At 40.7% G+C, this 21,556-nt stretch overlaps 1 long non-coding RNA gene across 3 annotated transcripts in view; it reads left to right on the plus strand.

Annotated features, from left to right (window-relative positions):
* LOC137153871 (uncharacterized) overlaps nt 1-21,556 on the plus strand; it is a 138,133-nt gene that overhangs the window by 106,847 nt on the left and 9,730 nt on the right. The window contains exons 3-4 of one of the 3 annotated variants that reach the window (XR_010919911.1): nt 15,360-15,403; nt 19,102-19,245. This is a non-coding gene — a long non-coding RNA (uncharacterized lncRNA). Of the gene's footprint in view, nt 1-15,359; nt 15,404-16,646; nt 17,274-19,101; nt 19,246-21,556 lie in introns of those variants that run through there. The other 2 variants (XR_010919910.1, XR_010919912.1) reach the window with 2 other exon arrangements.

Here is a 21,556-nt window from a genome sequence, read left to right on the forward strand (position 1 = left end):
TCCCCAGAAACCTTATGAAAAGGTTAACAAATTACTTACATGAAAGTTTCCTTGAGATATCCACAGAGGATTCTCGGAGCATACCTCTGCACATAAATAGTCTGTTCCAGGAGTAACCCTCCACTGAGGTTTGCCACTATATGTAAGACCTTCCCCTCAAAACACAAACTTCTTTTAAGAAGCTGGACTGGGGACATAACCGCAGAAAAAAAGATTTGTCACACACACTCACCAGATGTGCCTTCCCCTGCATCTCGATCAGTCCCGTTGTCTTGTGTATGGCTGGACTGCTCTGGGGTAACAAACAGGTCCTGGCTCTCAGGGAGAATGGATACCCTGCTCTCCTCATCCTCATTGTCCACAGAGTCCTCCTCATTCGTCCTGGACTAGAATTCTTTGGAGGTATTGATGCTGTGTGGTGGCACAGTGGTGGGGTCACTGCCGAGAACTGCATGCAACTCCTCATAAAAACAACGTTTTGGATGAGGAGCCAGAATGGCTGTTAGCTTCCCTAGTTTTCTGATAAGCCTGCCTCAGCTCTTTGATCTTAACACAGCACTGCTGCACGTCCCTGTTGTGCCCCTTCTCCAACATGCAGCGAGATATCTTCTCGTAGATATCTAAATTTCTTTTGCTGGCTCAGAGCTGAACCAACGCAGACTCTTCGTCCCACAGACAATGAGATCCAAGATCTCTGGTCGACTCCAGACTGGAGCGCGTTTGGGCCGTGCAGTCGCCATGAGCAGTTCAGCTACAAAGCTCTCTCCATGCTGTCCAAACCGGAAATGGAAATTCAAAATTTCCTGGGGCTTGAGGGGGGGTGCCACTTCCTGTTTACGTGGCCATGTTACAGCAGAGCTTGAATGTCCAGAGCGGTCACAATAGGGCATTATGGGATACCTCCCGGAGGCCAGTGGCATTGCGTTTTGCCTACACTGATGTAAATTCGACCCATAGAATTTGAATTCAGTGCTACACTACTTGCAGAGATGGTATTATTAGGTCAACTTTTACCACACTTTAAATCGACGGAACTTGTATGCCAGTGGAGACGCATAGTTTAGGGGGTCGATGTAAGTGGCGTTAAGTCGACCTCCATTGCCAGTGTAGACCAGGCCTGAGAAGTAAAGGATTCTGCAAATGTAATTAACAAATGCCAGTTCAGACAGGGCCATCAATATCCATTGTGACTGCTGCATACTGGTTAATGGGGAAATATAAACACACACAATATTAATTAATAGCAAAATATTATATCCTGTGATCAGCACACTCATTAGACACCTTTACCACCGGATTGTGAATGTGCTGAATCTCTTACGCTAAGCAGGGATACTCTGGGCTGGTACTTTGATGGGAAAATATCAAGGCTCACCTGGGGACCCCAATGAGGCCCTGCTTTTGGGGGGTGGTACATGTGGGGTAGCAGAGGCCTGTCATGACCCAAGAAAGAGGTTCAGCAATGTTCATCCAAAAGTAGTTGTTATGAAGGAAGGGGAGCCGAGTTACAAGTCACAAAATGGTTGAATGGGAGTAGTGTCACGTGTAGCGTGCTGCACTGCAGACTCATGCAGAATTCTGAGGAATAAACTGTCTCTTCCGTTTTTTAAACAAAGTATTTGCTTGGCTGACGTTTCATGAAGTCACAGTAAGAATCATGCTAATCTTCTTTGGTTGCCTGATAGTAGCAATAAAGCTATGTTGGGAGGCATTCCTTTTACTTTAGCTTCAGAACCGATCATTGTGACAAGAGCACCATGATGCTTTCTGTTACCATTGAAAAAAACAAACGAAAGCTTCTCACAGGATCAGCAAAGTTATGGAATTTTTTTTGCGGAGACAATATGCCTTTTTACTTTGATTGAAAAAAAATATTACTTTTTCGGCAGCCTATGTTGCGTGTAACTAGTTGTAAAAAGAAAAGCCCCAAAGAAGAAAGTTATAAACATTATATAATCTTATTTATTTAAATACATACATCTGGCAGCCACTTAAATGTCACTTTTTTTTTTAACCATACATTTCATGATACTGCATTCATTTAAACATTCTTTGCAGTGTTCTTGGCAGATGTTATGCATCCTTGATTGGAAAGTCATGGCTCAGCGCAGTTTAAAATGATGTAGAATTGGGAATGTTAAATTGAACCGCTGAACCAATACAAACTTTAAGGTACCCTCACTAATACATGTGTATGTTTCATCAGATGCAAAGTATGACATCTATGCTTTAGCCTTTTATATGAAACTGTAATAATGTTCCAAAGTCTGACTCCTGGTCTTTTAAGAAGAAACTAAACTGAGAAATGAACCCTTAAAAAGCCAAAAACATTTTAACCCAAATTTGCCATGCTTTATTTTCTTATAATCTCCCCCAAAAAAAGAAAATACAAAAAACGGGTTTCTCTTTCTAGACAAAATTCTACACAGTCTTAATCCCTTCGGCCTTTTCTGTGCATAAATCTATTGAAGAACTAGTCACATGGTTCCATAAGGCAAAGAATAATTCAAGCATATCACATCAGCGAGAGGTAGAATTGTGTTTTGGCTAGTTCTAATGGCTTTCCTATCGAGAGACATAAATTCATTCAGAAGCATCTTTTTAAGAGACTGGGTAGATTAGGGGACTGGCCAGGGATATTAATTTTTAACAAGTCTATTGCTTTTAGATGTTTGTTTTTATTGAGTGCCACTGTACTTACTAGTTTATTCAATGTAGATTTTATTGCACCAGACATTATTTGATCCATTTGGGATAAACATTAAGTGTGGGTGCCTTGGAGCTTAACTGCCCAATTATCATGAACACCAAGAGAAGATGGATGACATAAATCTTTTTGTGCCATGTGGACGGTGTCTCTTTATCCCTTAACAAGCACACTTTAATGTGATGCCGAAGCTGAAGCAGCTGGTGGGACTGTGGATTTGCTTATGGATCACAGAGTGCAAAATGTTAGACCCTAAAACATAACAAGGTCTATTTCCTCTTCAGAACTATGTGGGCAGAGCTGAAGCATTGGCACCAAGCATCTGTACTCATCATTGCCTCTATAGAAACCTCTGTGTCACGAAAAGAATACTTTGAATAGTAGAAGAAAGGAAAACCTGGAGGTTTATGATCACGTCATTCTGTTTCTGCCAACAAGGCAACAGTGCTGGACAAACCATTTGGTAGAGCAAGCAAGAGGCTAGCTCTGTCAATGAGAACATGCATGTGCCAATGTAGACTTATGGTGACATGGCTCCACTGGACAGATTGAATGGCAAAGAATTTAACTGGAAAGAGCTAAAGACATAAATTATGCACTTCCTTGCAGAACTGAGAAAGATGTCCAAAGAGTAAAACCCCACCTGGAAACAACAGGATAAGCAGTGGACATCGAGCTGTGCCAAACCAGCTGGACAAATGTCAGATATCGTCAAACCAAAAAGTTACCTTCCACCTCTGTGCAATTTAGATTCTTTTCCCAACTGATAAAATTACCATCAAAATTAAATAGGGCCATGAGATTTCATATCTATTCAGAGGGGGAAAATGTTCTGGCTTCTCATGAAAGGGGAAAAACAATCATGTATTTATTCCAAGGTCCATCAAATCCTGTGTTAAATATTGGAACAAGGGGCTATATCATGAGCAAGTATGCAAAGTGCTGAATATAACCTGCTTAATAGAGACTGCCCAGGAGGAATGGAAGTGTTCTTGTAGGTTCAGGAAAACTTTAGGGGTAATCTTGTCAGAAAATTGGTTAGAGTGGTTTCCTGTACACCATGGCTTTTTGTTATTTGTAGGTGAAGAATTTGGCTAAGATTTTTAAAAAATTGGTCCATAAAGTTAGGTTCCTAGGTCCATATTTATGCATTAAATGTCCTCAGTGGGATTTTTCAGCTCTTTTGATAATCAAGCTATTTACTTGGATGCAAAAGTATGGATTTAAGAGTCTATCTTTAGGCACGCACTCCTGAAAAATATGCGGCCTTTATCTCTGTGAACCATTAAAGGGAAAATGTTAATAAGGAGACAAAAGGCTACTGGATACACTATACTGATGGTGAAGGCTGTCTTCTCACTACAAACACAGCTCAGAGGAGTTTGAAATGTATATGAGTTGGAAGTCTTACCAAGAGTGAGTTAACTGGTTGTGGCTCCTGAGTTCCTGTATTTAAGCTTCTGATTACCACCTGTTCCAGTAACCTGTTCGGCAAAGTACTTTTGGTTCTAGTAGAGAGTGAATATATTTCAGCTGCAGCTGAGCATTGGGTAGGCATAACCTGGTGATTGTTGTGATATTGTTAGCATTGTGGTATACTGGAAACTTGTGTCATCAGCCAGCATTACATGCCATAGTGTGAGGATGTGTGTTGCTGCGGCAGCCTACAAGCTTTCTCCTGGTGGTGTGATCAGATTTAATTCCTGGATATGTCACAGTTGAATTTAGGATTAATAAGAACCTTGAACAACATTAAGGCCTGTGTTTCTGTTTCTTCTGGAGTCCTAAGAATTTTTGTCTTTAATCTGTACCTATTTTTAGATCCTTTTGTTTTCCTTTCTTTAGTTGCCCAAATGGCCTTTTCTTTTCTTTTAAATGGTTTGTTAAAGGTTTATAGAAGGACTACACAAACTATTTAGCGAATGAAAGATTTAGTCGCTGACAAATTGGACAACTGCTGCTTGCCTCTCCCAGCTGTTCAAATCAATATGTTCAAGGAGAATAAAACCGGATAATAGAGCAGCTTGGACACCATTTTACTCTTCAGGTGCATCTTCAAAAATATACCAATGTAATTCAAGAAATGCAGAGAGGCAAGGGGAAAGGTGAGGGGGATTGCAGGTTGTATTTTCTTTTGTTGCTCTTACTGATTTCAACAGTTTTATATACATTTATGTGATTTTTTTTGTAGATTTGCTGAGTTACGTAAGGAGAAATTTGTTAACTTAGAAATGCTTGATTCCAGGATCCAGTATTACAGAATACTGTATTCTTCGTACCTCTTTGAGTCACCAAGAGAGATCCCACTGTTTTTATGTATCAGTGAAGAATTGCAAATTACTTTAGGTTATTGAGACAGCTGCAGGTCAGGTGAATGCACAAATTACTTTACTGTTGTCAGTCCTAGACACTGAATGCTGTAATTTTCCATCAATAAATAGTTTTGTACTTTGATGCCAAATTACAATCCTCTTGCTCTATCAGTCATGGGCAAAACAAGTGGCTAATACCAAATATTTTGTGGTGCTTATGCTAAGCCACATTTTTGCCATTGCTATGTGGGGCCAGACTGCCCCATCAAGCTGCTTGCAGTGACTTTGGAGCCTGGGTACCAACCTCAGGACAGACTGTTAGGAATCAGGACACAAACCCCAAAATGGTTGTGAGTTCATCAACCAATTATCAAGTGTAAACTCTTCAGACACTATTATGGCCTAAACCTGGAGGCACAGATAGTCCCCTTGGGTATTCCGGTCTATCTCGCCACTCTGGTGAGCTAGTCTTTGTAATGGTCGGTCACTTACACCAAGAATCAGTCAAAGGACCGGTCACTTATCCCAGGTCAATTGTGTCTTAGATATTATACCTAAGACAACTCTTGTAGCCAATCCTTTAATAAACTATATACAGATTCCTTACATAGAAAAGGAAGTAAAAGTTATTTACAAGATTAAAGCGGGTAAACATATACACACAAGTGAGTTACAATGTTAAGCTTCAAAAAGTAATAGATGATTCTAAAACAAGCAAGCTCTATATGTCCTTTAGGGCCAACCCAGGCTTAAACAGTGGGGGTCTCTTGCTTATGCCTAGTAAACCTAGCCCCCGGAGTCCAAGCAGCACAGAGATTCAGTTCCTTCTTGTTAGGGGGTTTCTATCCGCCCTCCTCCTTTGTGCTCTAAGTTGCAAACTCAGCTGTTGGGAGGAATCCACTTGCATGACTCATTCTCCTGGGTTAAGGGCAGAACAACAAATGCCTTTTGTCCTCTTTATCATCCCACAATCGACCCTCTAGTGTGGATGGACCTTCCCTGTTGGGAAGGATATAGCACTTTCTGTTGGAGATCAGCACTTCACATTAGTTAATGTCTCACTCCTGTCTGGTGATTTACACAGTCACAGAGGCTCACAATGCACTGCTCAAATATCACCTTACAGTGTGGGATACAGAGATTTTACATGAGATGAATGCAGGCAGCCACTCACAAGCATTCCATAAAGTCTAAACACATTTTTATATTTCTAATACATTTTTAACAATACTAGCTCACAGTTGAGCCAGACTGATCCCAGTTAGATCTTTATCAGCGTTCAGTGTCACAGACCCGCTCCCAAAGAAATAATTGTGTATGAGGGAAATTTGAAAAAGTGCATGTGTCCCCTTGACCACACAACACAGGGACAACATTTTGCATTATATAAAAGAACTCCATACACTTGACAGCAAAGGGGCCAACATTTTCTAAAGTGACTGGTGATTTTTGATGCCTTCATTTTGGGTACCCAGCTTCAGACAGCTCAAAGTGGTATCTCAGTCAGAGAACTTACCATAGCTAGTCTTTAAAAGACCTGAGCCAAGACAGCTGAAGTTATCTGACACATCAGCCTGGAATGGTGAAAGGGAACTCCACAGATGGGCCTGGTGTAACAAGCGAGGGACAGACCAATGTCATGGCTAGAGGATGAAAATGTTGTGGCTCTGCATGGATTCTCCTCCATTTGGCATGCTCTGCTTTACAAGTTACCTTTCACTTATTTCCTATGGCTTGTTTCTCTTTCCCCTTTGTTGGGAGTTGTCTAAATTTTCTCCTATCATCATAAAGCAATGAACAAATGTAAACTACTTAGACAAGATGGTTATGGCTTTGTATTGTACTTGCCTGCCTAGATTTATGTGACTTCATTGTGACAGCCCTCTTATCCTTCAAGCAGCAAAACAATTCAATCCACAACCAAGTTCACATAGGCTTTTATTTTGTAAGTTCTTGTAAAGGACATTTCCTGGGATCCTGTTCCTGCCAGCTGTGTGGTGGATGATGTATTGCACCAACAATGTGTTATTGATTTAGCAGTGTCTTGCTGCATCAATAAACAGAGAGGCTGGTGGAAGCAACAGTGATCCTGCAAGGGAGACCTGCTCACCTAATTTGAAAGGCGAAATAGCAACGTTTCCCATTGTGGCATTTGGGGTAGGATAGGAAAGAAGGTTAGGAAGCCCCCAGTTGTAAATTCTTCACCTTCTAGTAGAAGGTGATGCTGACAAGAAGTGACTCAGCTGTCAGAACTGGCTCTGTGGGCATTTTGTGAAGAAGCAATATCGCAGTGCTTAATGCTTATTTGTGTGATTGAGGGTTATGAGGATGGCTGGTGTTTGTTTTGAGCGAATGATGCTGAGAGAATTCATAACAAAAATTGCATTCTAAGCCTAGATGGAAAGTGATTTCTGATGGGAAAGCAAATTTAAAGGAGCCAAAGGGGATGCATTCTGGGAAATCAGGTTCCCATTCAAAAATGGATCTTAAAAACATTCCCGAAGATGTTGTTAGTTTAATGTTATGGATTTGTGGGTGGAGGAGATGCTTCTCTTTGTACTGTAGCTGGAGGGTTGACATTTATTGTTCCTCTTGCTCGTTGTGCAATTCCATCCTGAGCTGTGGCCTGCTTTGAAGAATCTGTTCCCTAGATCACTGAATATATAAAAGGAATAGGGTATGTCATTGCATCAGAGAGAAGCCCTGCAAGAAGAAGCGGAGTTTTATGTGGTCTATTCAGCTTCTTGTATTTCTAGGAGAGCAGTGTCATCATGGCTGTTTACACTCTCTAGCTTGTTTGTCAAATGGCAAGTGGTATTTCAAAAAAAAGTTTTCAAAGGAAAATTCCCATGTATGCTGGACTAGACCCTGAAAAGTTCTAGTATTCTAGAAATGGGTGACTACCAAGAGGTGCAGGGCTGGGTTTGGATAAACTTGAATGTGGAAATTCACATGCATAGCCAAACCAGAGAAGCCTCCTATTATCTGTGACCCTTCTTCTGTATCTAAGCAAGGTCCCTGTAACTGATCTTCAGGGAGGAGGCTCAGTTGCCCGGTACAACTGGAGAGCTCCTTTCTAGGCAGAACATTTTAAATATCAAAGGCATCATAGCATTTCCTCCCCAGTAAGCACTGTGGAGTTATGAAGATGCAAGATATTGTGCTCCACCCACTCCCACTTCCAGTGCGTGGGGTGGCAGGGAGAGTTAGGTTTCTCACTGAATTTCACATAATTGTCACATTTATCCCTGCTCCAGAGACGTGTAACAGTTTGGGGGAGTTTCTACCTTGAAACACGCTGGACTTCAGTAGAGATGTGCTGTCTGCCTTTCTGAGAGGTATCTCTGATGTTTTGAACAGAGAAGCAGATGCAGACTTTTACAAATCCCTTACAGCCGAGAGCTATCATCTGCCATGAAAGGGCCAGCAAATGCCAACCAGGAGAGTAGAGGCCAGGAGAGCCAAACTCCCATGAATAGTCCCCTTGCCATCAGTGAGGTATGCTTCAGTAAGTGCTCATGAATGAGAGTTGAGGGCTGCCCCACTGGACTGTAAGTTATCCATTCAGCCTCCCATCTTTCTTAACATACTACATTTGCGTAAGCTTAATAGAGAAAACAGGCACCTCTTGGTATGCAAACAGTACTCACTGTGCAATATCAAATGCTCCGTCAGACACTTCAGATGAGATGTTATCCAAACCGGCTGGAAAGGCAGTGCAGGATAACTTGAGTGCTATTTATATGGCCACAATATAAGATTGGCTATAGCAGTTGCCTAGTAGTTGCTGCTAGTGGTTGAGACTGAAAACGGTTAGCTATTAACTCCTGTTCTCACATGCTGAGAACTTTAAAAAACAAAAAACAAAAACAAAAAAAAAACCCAAGCCAGGAAATCTTTGGGTTGAAATTTTCCATGCAGTGATCTAGACACTTTTGAATGGACCCTGAAATCTTGTTATTTACTTATTATTATCATTTGTTTTTGTTTTTTATTATTTTCTCTAGAGCCTGGACCTGGATTATACTTTGACCAAAAACTTTGGACCTTGACAAAAAATAGACTACCCCGATCTTCAGCATGTTACTCATGTCTGTGACATGCTTATCCTCTGCATATACTATTTATTATTAACGTGTGGTAAAGTCAGGCCAGATGGCTACAAAAGGGTACACCTATTTACAAACTAGGGAGGTGCTCAAGGCCCCTCCCCCAACAAAAGGGTATATCAGGGCTGGTATGTGAGCCCGAGAATGCTAAAGGCCCTTTTCCCTGCAGGCAGAGGAGAGGTTACTGCAGGTCAGTTAGAGACACCTGGACCCAATTAAGGGCTACTCCCAGTGTACCTAAACCCTGCCTTCCCTAAAGGGGTGAGTGGGATGAAGCAAAGTGGCCAGAAGGTTTGGGGTGGCTGGAGGAAAAAGTGCTTCTCTTCAGCCAGAGAAGCAGAGAGAGGAAGAAGCCTGGCCCCAGCCTGCAGAAAGGACTAGTGTCTCCAACCCTCCAGGGCTTTACCACCACCTCTACAGCCCTGAGAAGGAGCCACAGAAAGGTACCTCCCTGGGCCATATACATGGACTGGGACTACCTGCCCCTCCCCTGCGGGGTTGAAAGACTCCCCCCAGGCCTGAAATAAGGCCTGCATCAAATGCTCCATGAGAGAGGTACTGAGAGGAAGAGCCCAAGGACTTGTCCAGGTTGGGGCAGAGTTACCACAGGCCCTGCTGCCAGAGGAGACTGTTGTCAATAGATGAGACCAAGGGGGTTGCTATAGCACACGTATCCTGTGTAAATGCACCCATTCTATGAAGTGTAATGTCTGAGGATATACAGCTTCCTTTGCTTATTATGCAAATACTTGTGAACTTATCAGATTGATACATATGGTTTATTCAAACTTATTAGGCTTTTGTAGCATCCATTTAATGGAAGTGTCCTTACATGTTCCTTGGTAGCAATTGTGTTCCCCCATTCCTAGGAAGATGTTTAACTTTTATTGTTTTTTGCTCACTAATGTTCATTATAATAAAATGTTTGAATATTCTACATTCACCATGTATTTCTTAATGTAAAATATATCTGTATAGCCAGGTTTCTTAAACATTGTATCCCCTGCGAAAGGTAAAGTCTAGTTATCCTAGCAAGCTTCCAAGTAACCTCTGGGCTCAGTTCTCCACTTGGATGCAGTTGAGGGCGGCTGTAGGGAGCTGGTTGTGCCATGTTTGTGCTGCTTCCCTCTATGTGGAGATAGGGTTAACTGGTGTGAGAGGTGTATCTCCTGCCTCTGCTAGCAGAGAGTTTTGCTGCACAAGGGTAATTCTTTCTTAGACATTTATGGCCAGTTTCCATCTATTATGTGCCCATTAAATGCTGTGACATGGACTTAGCAGACCAGAGAACTGTCCATATGTACTCATTTTGGATTTACCTAACACCTGCAGTTCTAATAGTAGTCAGGATGGAAATCACATGCATCTCCGAAAGGTGTAACATTAATTGGTAGCTGCATTGTAGGAGCTTTCACCATCCTATCTATGGGCCATTGTTGATTTACGCAGGCCTATGCATAGTCCTCTGCACTGAGCAGCAGCAAGTTGAGCTCCCTTGCTCTCCAACTCGGGGGGAAGGGTCAGGGTTTATGCTACTCTGAGGAGGCCTAGGTGTCAGTGCCTCCTTTTCATATGAACACACACTTCTCTTTGACCTTGCAAATCGGAGCAACCTGTTGTCACAGCAGCAGGGTTAGTGGCCAGCAGTGCTCTTCCCCTGAGCATCCTGTTTTCATTATTTGTAACCTTGTGCTTATGAGTTGGGAACTTGGTACCTATGCAGGATCAAGTCCTGTACACAGATTACCTTCTGGCATTGAAAAAACACACTACGAATGAGTTGTAGTATGGCAGGATGAGTCATGGGAAAAACCATCATCAAGATGTCATCCAGCTGCATGGATTGGGAATAGGGTTTTTATATTAATGAATTTCAAGGGAGGAAGGTATTGAAAATCCTGTTATAATCAACCAGATTTTATTTTTCATGTTCCATTATCTTGCTATTAAAACTAGAGCACTGCAGCCTGGCACAAGATTTTTTTTTTAATAGAAGTGAACTTTTTTGCTGCATGTGTCTGTGCCTTAGGTAATTCAGTGATGTTTATTGGGCAAACACATGTATTATGTAGCTGATAACCAGGCAACCATGGCTTTGTGTTTATACTCTGTGCTGCTTGCTTGCATACAGTGTTGTTTATAGGTGCACCTACATGCTGGAAAGAGAGTTTGGGGTTCATATTAAATCATTTCAGCAAGACTTTAAATACTCTCCAGTATCCTTTCAGGAGAAGAAAATTAACTTTACTGGAGGCAGAACCTATTTCCTTAATGAGGAAATAAAAATGATCAATAAACCATAAAACAGGTACATTGCAGACAAATCTCTATGGTCACAAACAACTAAGAGAACCAGCATAGCTGGGAATAAACACAGATACTGGGTATCTTTCTAGGTGTGGGGGAGAGCTACAGAGCCAGTGAAGAAAAAAAGCACTCCCTCAAACTAAGACTTTGACGGGCTGTTCAGGCAGACCTAGATTAAGGGGTTCAAGACACAGCCCAAATGGTAATGCTATGGCCCCTTCCCTCCATGGAAAGGCAGTGCAGGGATCACCCCCACACCTTTTTTCTGGGCAGATAGACTAGGGCTGGCCAGAAAACAAGAATTCCATTTCATGAACATTTTTAAGGTTTCAACTTTTGTTTTCATTCTGCATCTGAATGAATCTGAGCACTTTCAAACCTGGAGATCCCCCACCCAGAACAGCCAGACACCTGGGATGTACCTGGTTCACACTAACCACTAGACTGCTGCATCAGCCTCACTCCCTTCTGTTGGAGCAGCTCAACTTATTCACCAGCAGCTGGAAGCTTGTGCTGTTGTATGGATGTAGCACTTTTGCCAAGTAATCTATAATTTGGGTAGTCTCCATAATACAGCCAATGACATTGTTCATGCAAATTAGCTATTGAGTAAGGGTGGTGATTGGTTTCATTACCTCTGCTATCACAGTGGTCTAGGATGGGAGAGATCCCAGAAGACTGGAAAAGGGCAAATATAGTACCTAGCTATAAAAAGGGGAATAAGGACAACCCAGGGAATTATAGACCAGGCAGCTTAATTTAGGTACCAGGAAAGATAATTGTTTGATTATTTGTTCAATCAGTTTGTAAGCACCTAGACTATAATAAGGTGATAAGTAACAGTCACCATGGATTTGTCAAGAACAAATCATGTCAAGCCAACCTAATATCCTTCTTTGACAGGGTAACAAAACTCATGGATAGAGGCAAGCAGTAGTTGTGATATATCTCGACTTTAGTAAGGCTTCTGATACCGTCTCACATGAACTTCTCATAAACAAACTGGGGAAATATAGCCTAGACAAACCTACTATAAGGTGGGTGCAAACCATTCTCCGAGAGTAGTTATCAATGATTCACAGTCAAGCTGGAAGGCCACATGGAGTGGGGTCTGCAGGGAGCTATCTGGGTCCTGTTCTAGTCAATAACTTTGTAAATGATTTAGATAATAGCATGGAGAGTATCCTTACAAAGTTTGCAGATGATACCAATCTGGGTGGGGTTGCAAGCGCTTTGGAGGATAGGATAGAAGTTAAAAGGATCTTGACAACCTGGAGAAATGGTCTGAATTAAACAGGGTGAAATTCAATAAGGAAAAATGCAAAGTACTGTGTTTAGGAAGGAATAATCAATTGCACAAATACAAAATGGGAAATCACTGTCCTCTGAAGGAGTATGGAAGAAAATAATCTGGTGGATCTCAACTAAATATGAGTCAACAATGTAACGTTGCTGCAAACAACCCAAACATCTTTCTGGGATGTGTTAGTAAGAGTGTTGTAGACAAGAATGAGAATTAATTCTTCCATTTCTACGCAGCACTGAGAAGGCCTCAGCTGGAATATTTTGTCTGGTTCCGGGTGCCACGCTTAGGGAAAGATGTGGACAAATTGGAGAAAGTCCAGAGAAGAGCAAGCAAAATGATTAAAGGTCTAGAAAACATGGCCAATGGGGAAAAATTGGGTTTGTTTAGTCTGCAGAGGAGAAGACTGAAGGGGGGACATAAGTCTTCAAGTACATATAAGACTGTTATAAAGAGGAGGGTGATAAATAGTTCTTTTTAACCACTGAAGACTAGACAAGAAGCAATGGGTTTAAATAGCAGCAAAGGAGATTAGATTGGACATTAGGAAAAGCTTCCTAATTATCAGGGTGGTTAAGCACTGAAACAAGTTACCTAGGAAGGTTGTGGAATCTCTGTCCATTGAGGTTTTTAAGAGCAGGTTAGACGAACATCTGTCCTTTCCAATCCTATGATTTTCTGATTCACCAGCGTCCTTTTGTCTCATACTGGTGTCCATACAAAGGAACAACAAAGCTGGGGTATCAGAGGCTCCTATGAACTGCTCACTCTGTGGGAGGCAGCTCACTATGTGGAACAGTCAGAAAGCTGAGAGCCAACCCTGCTCCCCTGTTCTGGAACAGCCCCAGACTTGCTAGTAGCAGAACTGGAGGTGTTTGAAAGTGGGATCTTTCTCATGACAGTCCAGCTTTTCCCAGAGATAGCAAGCCTTCTGCAGAGTTAGCATTCTTGGCCTTCTGATAGCGTTCCAGGCGTGTGTTTTTGCTGGGTCAGATTCTCCATTTGGGCTGAATTGAATACAAATGCAATATTCAGTTGAGAGGCATCTTGTTGTATATGATCTAATGTGGAGAAACACTGACATAGGAAAGGGTAGATAGGCTGTGAGTTGTTTAAATTGTTGGCAGTTACTGCAGTTATGCCCAGGACTCAGATAACTGGGCAGATACATGATTAATTATGGTAATTTGTGTGCACAAATGATATAACTATGACCCCAATATTTTAAAAGATCCAGGCCCTTAAAGAGTAGTCCAGGCACGCACCTTTTGCAAATTTGTACAGGTAACATATACAAAATTAACTATAGTTTTACCGCTGAGATGGACAATCCTAAATTACATGTAAGGAATACTACATATTAAAAAAACAAACCCAAGTACCAAAAAGGCATTTTAAAAGATTCCATGCGAAATAGCCCCTCGGAATAGTTCAATGCAGTGATATTGCTTTCCTAAGCTAGTTTGTAACTTTGAAAACATATGCACATTTTTTTAAAATAAAAACCTCTGTTTTATTTAACAAAATCTGGGTTGTCATGGATTTGGATTTCATGCATGTGTGAGAAGGTGGTGATCCTTCTGGGATGTTATGGAGTGAGCAACAGAGCAGATATCAGGAACATAGAAATAAAGCAATAAATGAAGCACAAACTTCACAACCAGTAACAGCATACACAGGGTGTCGCAACCTTGGCATCTGCAAAGGAAACAACCAGCCATGGAGGCAGTGTCAGCAGCACTCAGACTAAGAATGTGTGCTGACCTCCCACAGAGAGAGCCAGTGTGTTCCTTCCCTGCCCCTTCCCCCCACTTTTCAGCTGGCATTAGTGAGAACTGGAGTAAGGGCATAACTCCTTTCACTTCCACCAAGCTGCAGCCATTGAACAAAGGCAGACAGGCGTTGTGCTTGATCATAGCACATAGGATTTGTCAGACTGGGTCAGACAAGGGGTCTGTCTAGCCTCATGTCCTGTCCTCAACAGTGGCCAGTACCAGAGGCTTCAGAAGAAGATGGAAAAATTCCTAATTCCTAGTGGTCACAGATTGGCTTAAACTCTGAAGCACAAGGTTTAGTATTTCTTCCAAAATGTGTTAGCATTCACTGTTCTAACTTTGAATATTTGTGTGAGCTATACAAAAGTCCAGTCTTTTTTGGGATCTTGTTAAATTCTTGGCTTCAACAGCATTCTGTGGCAATGAGTTCCACAGTCTATTACACTTTGTGTGAAAAAGTGTTTCCTTCTATCAGCTTTGAATTTCCCACACTTTAGTTTCATTCCATGTCCCCTTGTTCATTATATGGGAGGGGCAAAACATAAGCTTCTGATCTAAACATAATTTGAAATTGGTCCGGGTGATCTGAGAGCCAGCATAGTAGGAAAATCCTCTACAGAAAAAGACTGGCATGACAGGTCCACAGACTAATCGTTCATCGATCAGCTTTTCTGGAGTGTGTTTGGAGCATTTTATTTTGTTCATTCTGCAGCAATTCAAATATTGGCCATACTCTCTGATTTTTCTAATTATTTTAATTAACAGCAGCAGAAACTGTCGCTGACAGTGAGAGTTATGGAAACATCTTCTGACATCTGATACCTGCTTTTTTTCTTGCTGACACAGGTATGAATCGAGAGCACCAGTGGAGTTACATCAGTGTGACATTGGTAAGAGAGGAGAACTGGGCATGATTGTTGCTTATTTTTCACTTTTCTTTGTTTGCCTTCTACTCTGCTTGAATGAACAGAGCCAAATTCTCCAGCAGCAGAAACTGCAGTCTCTTCTTTCCACTCGCTTTCCCTGCTATTCTTTGAAACGCTCACCCTTTCCTCAGCTGTCAATCCAGCATCAAAAAGTAGCAAAAAGTAAAATGTCACAGGAGGGCAAAATGCAGATGCTGCTATGTTGCTGTGTGATCTCCTGAGCTCAAAACCTTTACTAACTTTTACAGAAGCATTTTAAAAATCCTCCATTTAAAAAAAAAAATTGCCTTGGGTTCCTCTCCATTTAATTGGCTAAATAATCATAATCCACACAAACCTCCACATTTCTTTTTCTCTATCACCCCTCTGTGCAGGGGGACACAAAGAATCACATTAGGAAAGTGAATGAAAATGATAAACTGAATTTTATGCATATTGGAAGGTAAAATGTCAGAGGGATTCATCAAATTGCACAAAGAGATTGTTGACAATTCATTGTCTTTGGAATGTCAAAAATATATTAGCTCAATTTAAAATTTTCCAGACTCTTTCATCTTTGTGAGAGTTCAGAAATTATATCCAAGTTCAGGTGAATAATTTTTATATTTGTACAGTACTTTGAAAAAGATCTATATTAACAGCCTTGTGAATGGGAAAGAGCTGAAACAGAAACTGCTGAAGTTACCAAATTAATAAATACTTTAAATGTTTTCAATCAGCATATTAAATCAGAAATGGCACGTTCTGCTAGAAATGTGTTTGAGGTGATGTAGTCCTTATCAGGAATACAGTCTTGCTAAAGGTGTCCATCAGTGAGTCATGCTCCTTTCACATTTACATGGTGGTAATATTTTTTCTGTAATACTTAGTTTATTTTAAGATAATAAATGTAAGGATTTATTAAACATCCAAACATCAGATGTATTCCAGTTTCTGAATGAGTTATTTTATCATCTAAGTGCAGCATCATATATTTGTTTTTAGTACCAAAGGAATACGAATCAGGCTGACGTTTAGTATTTTCTGAATAAAATGAATACCTCCAAAACATTTAGAGATAAAAGAAAAAGGATCATCTGACTTTATAACACATACCATACATAGTCTCTGGGAAATATCATAACAAAAAGAAACTCTTTTGGAATTAAAGGGAATGTCATCAGAACATAATTCACTCGGTTTTCCAATTCTACATTTTCATTCTCAGATGTACTGCTTTTCTGGGGAATACTTCATGGGATGCTATCTAAACTAGGATATGCTCATGCTGTCAGGAAAGCCCAGCCTGGGAACACCTATGTATAAGAAACAGAGATTTCTAATTTGTGCTGCAGCTTTCTCTTGTTCTTGGATGTGATATATTTTCTCTTTGCTAAATAATCATAGTTTCTGCTGCAAGTTTTAACTCACTACTTAAGGAAATGGCAAAAATCTAGAGGTATGAATTGAGTAGCCACATTACAGCACTGAACGTATGTCTTTAAAACATAAATAATTGAGCATAACTGAAATGCAGTCAGGTCAATGTTAACTAAATGTATGCTAAACTAAGTAATTAATTATGTGATATAAATGTCAACTGAGGTATGAGTATTCAGATATCCACTAGAAATATGTGTGTGTTGAAATGGCTGGGAGATGTCAGGAATTCAATTGTTAATGAGAAAGGTATAATAAAAGTTGAAAGTCATTACACTGTATCATTCTGGATTAGAATGTACATGTTTTAGAACTCCATTTAAGTTAGTTACTATTTTTCCTAATGATGATTCAAAATGCATCTGGGAAATGTTAATACTTTTTTATCAACAACTAAATAAGAATAAGATAGTAATCAACTGTATGTGGCGTTTTTGTATCTGTACAGCCCAGTGCCTCTGTATATACACTGTGGATTTCTGAAAAGTCAGAAGTGTAGTAACATGTCTAAACATAGCTTTAGATTTTTGATCATTTAAAATAATTAATGTACTTGCTATGTTTCCTCCCATTTTATTGATTACCGTAATTTTTGTTCTATATTTAAATTCTAGATTGTCATTTCTTTAGTGTGGGAACCTGTTTTCTCCTTGTTCTGTGAAGTCCTAGGATGCCTTTTGGGCACAGCAAAACTAATGTGAGAGCATGGCATAGCTTTTCAGTGGGGAAATAATGAAATTCACTATACAGCATTATTCCTTGTAAATTATTGTAGGTTTCTGACAGAGGAAAAACCTTTTACAGATAGTTTAATCAGTATTTGCAGTAGTAAAGATAATAGTAATTCATTTCTATACCTTCCTTGAAGTCACTAAATTACTTAGATAAAATTGTTTGCCTAAGTAGTTCTTACCTGAGGACTTGTATGGCATCTATATAGTAACTTCATCTTCTTGAAGAGGTTCAATGCTAAGTAAAGTACTAATATCTGATGTGCCAGTTGCAAAGAATAATGATGAAGTGAAAATAAGGGGTTTCTGTAGATTGAAAGGAGGTTCTGGAAGTGATCCACTACTAATTTTCTGCACTAGTATTTTTTCTATATATAGTTAGCTGATAACCATACTTTTTAATGAAAAGTTTTCATTTAATAATTAAAATTTCTTTAAAAGCATCTTTGCACAGGGGAGCTGACATAAAATGCCTACAACTAAAGTACTGGAACGCCTATGGCTAGTACAAAATCACTAAGTACCATGACTCCTTCCAGATTCTAAAGTGTTTGCAGTATCATATATGAGAAATATGCCTGTCAAACCAGGAACGGTTCTCTCCGTGCACTATAATGAAGGGCCAGGGTCCACTCTCTGATGTGGGTTGTGGTTGACTTCATTGGGTGCCGTGTGCTTGCAGCTGAGGGCAGACTCTGACCCTAAACATGAGAGCCTCACATGGTCTGTATTTCAAGTCTGAGGATATTAACTACAGTAAAAAATATTATGTCTGCCATAAAATAGTTATTTCCAACTTATTTTGTAGGAATCACTGAGGTACTGCAGTTATTTCATAGAGTCATAGGGTGAAATCCTGGTCTTATTGAAGTCAGTGCAAAACTCCCAAGAGAGCCAGGTTTCTCTGGTATCACTCTGTCACTCAGATAAAGTTGACTTTTTAATGGCTGCCACAGTAACAGCTGAATACTTGAATCACTCTTGTTTCTAATTTTCTCATTTGATATATGTTTGAAAAGGGGAATGTTAGTGCACTGAAAAGTCTTTGACTTCTGGGTCACCCCGTCTATTCTACACCAGGCTGTCAGTGACAGGAAGCTGTTACTATTTGATCTGAAGGCAGCTGGATGTTGTATATGAAATTTGTATAGTGGCTCCCTCTCCATTTCCCAGTAGACCTGTGTTTACATCACAAAAATGTTCGAAACTGACATGTCTTGCTGGCAGTCAAAGTAGAAAGGACAAGGACTAACCTGATTAGGAGGGTAAACTACTGGTTACACAGAGTGGCTGCTGAAGTTCAGAGTTTAGGCAAATTGACAAGACAAAGTGGGAGAAAATTTGCACTGCCACTGCCCAAGCTGTATCTATTCCATGGATAAACAAAAGTTTTGTTTCCAGGGCTATCAATCCAGCATCTTTCAACAGCACTGCCATAGTCATACCTGGAAAGTTTCCCCCCATTTTGAAAGGGATTGCTGATTATGGTGTCATTTCCTATTTTAATTGCAGGGACTCTCTGCCAAAGCAATAAAATCTGTTAACCTAGCTGATATAAGTCAGAAGTAAGGAGCTGTAGAAAATTGATAATGGAAGCAAAAGGACACAAGGAGGAATCTATGGCCAGCAGAACTAAGGACAATAAGGAGGGTTTTTTTAATATATTAAGAAGAAAAAAATTATGACAATAGTATTGGTTTATTATTAGATGGTAAAATAGAATTATCAATAACAATGCAAAAAAAGCAAGTGTTCAATAAATATGTCTGTTCTGTATTTGGGGAAAAAACAGATGATATAGCCTCATCATATGGTGATAACACTTTCCATTTCACTAGTGTCTCTGTGGGATGTTAAACAGAAGGTACTAAAGATAGACATTTTTAAATCAACAAGGTCCAGATAACTTAATCCAAACATATTTAAAAAGCTGGCAGAGGAACTTGATGAACTGTTAATGTTGATTTTCAGTAAATCTTGGAGCACTGAGGAACTTCCATAAGATTGAAAGAAAGCGAATGTGCCAATTTAAAAAAAGCGTAAACGGGATGACCTGGGTAATTATAGGCCTGTCAGCCTGACATCGATTCCAGGAAAGATAATGGAGCAGCTGATACGAGACTCAATTAATAAAGAATTAAAAGAGGATAATATAATTAATGCAAATCAAAATGGGCTTATGGAAAATAGATCCTGTCAAACTAAACTGATATCTTTTTTTAATGAGATTACAAGTTTGATTGATAAAGGAAATAATGTTGATGTAATATACTTAGACTTCTCTAAGACTTTGACTTGGTACCACACAATATTTTGATTAAAAAACTAGAATGATATAAAATTAATATGGCACACATTAAATGAATTAAAAACTGGCTAACTGATAGATCTCAAAATGTTATTGTTAATGTGAAATCATCATTGAGTGGGTGTTCTTGCCAGTGGGGTTCACAGAGATTGGTTCTTGGCCCTATGCTATTTAACATTTTTATCAATGACTTGTAAGAAGACATAAAATCATCACTGATAAAATTGGCAGATCACTCACAAATTGGGGGAGTGGCCACTAATCCAGAGAGAGATCTGGATCGGTTGGTAAAATGGGCACTAGCAAACAATATGCATTTAAATCTGATTAAATGTATACATCTAGGAACAAAGAAAGTAGGCCATACTTACAGGATAGAGGATTCTATTCTGGGAAGCAGTGACTCTGAAAAAGATTTGGGGATCAGGGTGGATAATCAGCAGAACATGAACTCCCAGTGTGATGCTGTGACCAAAGGAGCTAATGCAGTCCTGGATCGCTTAATCAGGGGAATCTCAAGTAATATTAGAGAGGTTATTTTACCTCTGTATTTGGCACTCGTGTGATCACTGCTGGAATCCCGTGTCCAGTTCTAGTGTCTACAGTTCAAGAAGGATGTTGATAAATTGGAGAGGGTTCAGGGAAGAGCCACAAGAATGAATAAAGGATTTGAAAACATGCCTTATAACAATGGTGCCCAAACTTTTTACTTCGTGCCCCTCCTTACCTCTGTCCACACTTCCCCCCTAGCTGGGGCTGGGAGCTGGGCATGGTCGGGGACCGAGACTGGGAGTGCGGGCTGGGCCTAGCCATGGGGGGGAAACTTTCCAGGTATGACTATGGCAGTGCTGTGGGGAGGGGCAAGGCTGGGAGCTGAGCAGCCGCAGCTGGGTGTCATGGGCTGAGACTGGGGACCACTGCTGGAGCTGGGGGGCCGGGCATCGTGGGGTGTGGCCGGGCCAGGGGCCGTGGCAGCGGGTCCAGGCCAGGAGCTGAGGCCCTGCATGCCATGGCTGGGAGCTGAAGCCGGGCCAGGTGCCAGAGGCTGAGGCTGGGGGGACGGGACTGGAGCAGAGATCCAGGCAGAGTGGGGCTGAGTAGCGCTCCCTGCCCGCCCCTTGTGGGGCTTGGCCTGGGCCATGCCACATCCCCAACGTTCCTCCATGGCTCCCTAGGGGGGAGTTTGGGGACCTCCCACAGTTTGGGGACCTCTGCCTTATAGTGATAGACTCAAGCTTAACAAAGAGAAGGTTAAGGGGTGACTTGATTACCATCTATAGATATCTACACAGTGAGCAAGTATTTAATAATAGTCTCTTCAGTCTAGCAAAAAAGGTATAATCCTATCTAGTGGCTGGAAGTTGAAGCTAGGCAAATTCAGACAGGAAATAAGGCATACATTTTCAGCAGTAATTAACCATTGGAACAATATGCCAAAGTTCATGGTGGAGTCTCTATCACTGACAATTTTTGAATAAAGGTTGGCTGTTTTTCTAAAAGTTCTGATCTCGGAATTACTGTGGGGAAGTTCTAAGGCCTGTGTTGTACAGGAGGTCAGACCAGATGATCACAGTGGTCCCTTTCCCTTCTGGCCTTGAAATATATGAATCTGTGAGCCTGACTGCTATAAATTAACACTGCTTTTAAAAAGTCCTTGTC

This window comes from Emydura macquarii, unplaced genomic scaffold, assembly GCF_026122565.2.
Source record: "Emydura macquarii macquarii isolate MOO-44397 ecotype Brisbane River unplaced genomic scaffold, CSIRO-AGI_Emac_v2 contig_1253, whole genome shotgun sequence".
NCBI lineage: Eukaryota > Metazoa > Chordata > Testudines > Chelidae > Emydura > Emydura macquarii.